At 47.7% G+C, this 4,295-nt stretch overlaps 1 long non-coding RNA gene across 1 annotated transcript; it reads right to left on the bottom strand.

Moving 5' to 3' along the window:
* Positions 1-1,891: 1,891 nt before the first annotated feature.
* On the bottom strand, positions 1,892-3,871 carry LOC306669520. Its single transcript, XR_013766143.1, has 2 exons — positions 3,683-3,871; positions 1,892-2,543 (listed from the first exon to the last, which is right to left on the bottom strand). It is a non-coding gene; the product is annotated as an uncharacterized lncRNA (long non-coding RNA).
* Between the last annotated feature and the right edge of the window lie 424 nt (positions 3,872-4,295).

Below are 4,295 nucleotides of genomic sequence, written 5' to 3'. Positions count from 1 at the left end.
AGCAGTGTCAGAGTTTGGTCCTGCTGTCGTGTCCAAGTCCTTTTCAGATACTGAGAAAATGCTAGATAAAATGAGCTAGACAATGATAAATATTTCTGAGCTGAAGTTCTCATTCAGTTTCCCTGCTTCCGGCGGCTCCTGTCGACAGGAGTAACAACATCACCCAGGTGCCACTCCTCTCAGAGGCTGCAGAGTTTAGAGAACCACCCCCTCGTGTACGAGGACCAGGACAAGCTTCTCGGGTCTTTCAGAGATGGCCATGGGCTGGCAGAGGAGAGGCGTGGAGGCTGTCCTGGGAACACAGGTGGACTCCAGCATCCAGAAACAAATGGGACTGAGAAGGGAGAGGGCGTAGCCAAAGGCACCCAGAGAGTAGTATCCACGGTGTGTTCCGAGGACAATGGAGAAACCAGGGCTTACAGGAGAAAACAGGATTGCAGAAGAAAAACAAAAAGCAGAACAAGAAACACCATTATCTACATTTATACCCAAGAAACTATGGATCATACCACGAGCTCTGTTAAGTTACAGCACAACCTGGATGTTGTTTTCATGTGATTTGGAGCAAGAACACTAACTTTTCCTTGCTTCTATTTCCTTGTCTGTGAAATGGAGAAAAAATAGTAATAATGCCAGAGTGTAGCTCAGGGGTGGAGCCCTGGCTTACCATTCTCAAGGCCCTGAATTTGGTCCCCAGAACTAAAAAAAAAAAATAGTAGTAACGACAGTATTGAGTTACAAGACATCAAATAAACACCAACTCCACCTCCCCACTACTCACCCTACAGTTCACTTTCTCTGCATGCACTGTTTCCATGCCGATTTATTCAGGTTACTCTGGTAAGAGCAGACAGTCCCCGAGGCAGCCCACGGTCATGGCCTTTCAAAGCATTGACAGGGAAGTTGGCACCAGTGAACTCCCCGATGTCCAGTAGGAGGGGACGCCTGAGAGAGCCGGCTGCTCCCAGGTACAGTCCATGCCAGCCAGCTGGTCTTTCAGGTGTCCGAGTCAGGAGGGTCTGGGCTTTCCAGGCAAGACACGGCGGAAGCACCTGCTTTCCCACCTTGGCACTGTCGGGATCCCTACAGAAGGAAGGACTCCCCTCCGCCCTCTCTTTCAGAGGGTCCTGATTCTTGGCCATGCCTCCATCCTTAAGGCACATCAAACCCTGGCCCCAAGAACCACACATCCATGGCCCATCCCATGGCATCCGCTTCAAGATCATTTCTGTGACTCCGGAACAGCCACGCTTGCATCTGGAATTTGTGATTCTAAGTTGTCAGAGAAAGACAGCTGTTATATATGGTTTCAAATCTGTTTAATGAAAGGGAATTTCTTTGAAAACACCAGGCCAAGCTTGTGATGTAAATCTGCTATCTATGTTAATTGATCAGTGCTGCAAGAATCGTTTTCCACAGCAATGAAAAAGTAAACAGCATTTTGTTTAATAGCTGTTAACTCAAGACGGGAAATAAGATACCTTTCTTCTGGGTGATTCTTCCTTTTATGGTTCTCTTTCTCTTTTGGTCCATCTCTATTTTTGCTAACTTTTCTATTAAAACAATATAAATGCCTTACATAATTAGAAATGAAAAAGCAAATAAGATGTTGGTCCTATGACCATCCAGCAGGGAAGGTCATAGCGGAACATGCAAAGCCTCACCCGACCTCCCGGCAGGTGTGGGTGGACGGGTTTCAAGCGCATTCTCCAGGCGAGCAAGGGCCCTGGGCTCACCTGTTCCTGAGCCACTTTCTCCACTGCTGTTCAAGACTGATCAGACGTGAATCCTCCCCTTGACCGTTTCAAGGACCCTTCTCCTTGATGGTGGTCCTTGACAAAGTCAGGTGAAGCGTTTTTTATTTTATTCTTTGTGTGTGTGTGTACGTGTGTGTGTGTGTGTGTGTGTGTGTGTGTGTGTGTGTGTGTACCAGGGATTGAACCCAGGAGCACCTAACCACTGAGCCACATCCTCAGTCCTTTTTAAAAATTTTACTTAGAGACAGGGTCTCACTAAGTTGCTGAGGCTGACCTTGGACTTGATAGCCTCCTACCTCAGCCTCTGAAGTCACAGGCATCATGGGGTCTGGCAAATGGGACCTCCTTAAAGACACAAGACATTCCTGGTTTCTAGGATACAGAGTCAAACAGCTCTAAGACATATTACAAGATGAAGGCATATTTAAATTGGCAAATAAATGTCTCACCTACACAACTCCTCCTCCTCCAAGGCCTCCCACTCCAGAAGTGTACCCAGCCCCCAACAGTCACCCACAGGAGTGCCCAGCAGTGCCCATGCACCTTGCACAGGGGAACCCAGCTGCAATCTCATCTTTCCTGAGCAAACCACTGCTTCCCCCAGACTCTGACACGCTCAAGAATAAAGAATCAGGTCACTGTATCTTTTGAATATCAAAATGTCACAGCTGGTCACTCTTGCTCACTGGTCCAGAGCAGAGTTAAGAATATGGAGAAAACTCTGACAGTGTTCCAGCAGACATGAGTCTGCTCACTTCTGCAAGGAACTACGGTCCTGACCTGGCACTGAAGAGGCAGGAAAAATAAAACAGGCCAGATTAGCCAAGCAATTTATCCAACATCCTTCTTTAAAAAAGAAGGGGACAGCCAGTTAACTGAGGGGAGGGCATGTTCTTTAAGCGGTGAGATTCTCTTGAATAAACCAAGTAGTTTCATGAGGTTTCTCTGCAATGCATTTTCACTGCATTTACATAAAAGAACATCTGGAAAATTCTGACTTTTAAAGGCCCACCTCTTCTTATCTCTGTCGTGTTAGCTGTTTGTTATCATAAGTTAGTCACTTTTTTTATTAAAGGCAACCATAATAGAATTGGTTCTTGAGAAACAGGGAAAAATTAAATCATGGGAGGAAAAAAGATCCTATCTTTTTATTGTTAACAAAGCATTCAAGAAGTAAACCAGAAAATGCCTTGTTAATTAGAATTGCTTCCAAATAAGAATTTTCCAAAAGATAGCATGGCCTCAGTCATGACTGGTTCTTAAATTATATATGTTTACGTGTGCTGTGGTATTTTTAAAAGTTTACCAATAACCCAAAAAGCTCTGGGCACATATACAAAAAAATAAAATAAAATAAAAACCCACAATGAAATTAGATTCAGTGGTAAAAAGAAAATCTAAACCTTAACTGCCTGGTTAGAAGAGGAAGAAAAACCCACCAGCTGGAGGGAGACAGAGTGCCAGACCAGAACCACGGGCTTGGTCCCTGGGCCTGAGGGTCACTCCCCACCGGGCCACCTTCCACCTTACTGGAGCCACACAGGGGGCAGGAGGTGATGTCCCAGGAACAGTCCAGCGAGCACCTTCTCTCCAGATGGGAATGGCCTGCAGCCTAGCCCGCCTTCTCTGCCACACCTCACCTGCCTGTCCCCTGACACCCTGGCCAGGAAGACCTTGGAAACCGCCACAGGACACTGCCAACCCACAGCTCTGCTTCCTTCTCAAGCCCGACATTTCCAGAACTGTAACCCAGTGGGTCTGCTCCCCTTCCCACTCCGGCACCAGCGACTCCAAGAGGCAGTCCCCAGGCTCCCAAGACCACCCAGAGCGGAGGGCCACGGAGGAAGCCGAGGAACCAGCCACACAACTGCCCACAGGAGCAGCAGGACTGGAGGACCCAGTGGTGACCCAGATATAGAACTAACCTCTACAGATACAGCAGCCATGGTGTGAGGCATCGCATGGAGGTGCCCCAGGGCCAAGGACAGGAAACGGAAGCCCGGAGAGGCAGAATGAGGTAAGCTGGTGACGGAGGACCTTCTCCCGTCACTTCTTGCAATGCCTACGAAGAGAGCTGCTGCTTGATTATATGGGAATAAATACAATAATGCACCAGACACACCCTGTGATTCCTGTGACTCAGAAGGCTGAGGCAGGAGGATCAAAAGTTCCAGGCCAGACTCAGCAACTTGGAGAGACCCTGTCAAAATAAAAAATAAGGGATGGGGATGTAGCTTAGGGGTAAAGCACCTGTGGGTTCAATCCCCAGCACCAAAATAAATGACTATGATAGTGTAACTAAAGCTGGTTTGAGGAGATGTTTGGAAAATGGTACCCACTTGGTCATTCACTCTGCGGCCCTGGTTGCCGGCCATCTGCCAGGCAATGCCAGCTTTTCTAGATCAGGAAAGAGCTCAGATATTTAGGATCTTTTTCCCCATATCGTACGGGTCCTCGAGATTCAGAATCAGCAGCAATCGGAATTTGCGCAGGACAGTGAACTGGACCCCCACCCCAGGCACAGGGAAGTGACCGCCA

The sequence above is a fragment of the Sciurus vulgaris genome (genome assembly GCF_902686455.1).
Source record: "Sciurus vulgaris genome assembly, chromosome: 9".
NCBI classification, from domain to species: Eukaryota; Metazoa; Chordata; class Mammalia; order Rodentia; family Sciuridae; genus Sciurus; species Sciurus vulgaris.
Note: the sequence above shows the minus strand (reverse complement) of the source record. Positions and strands in the feature narration are given on the sequence as shown.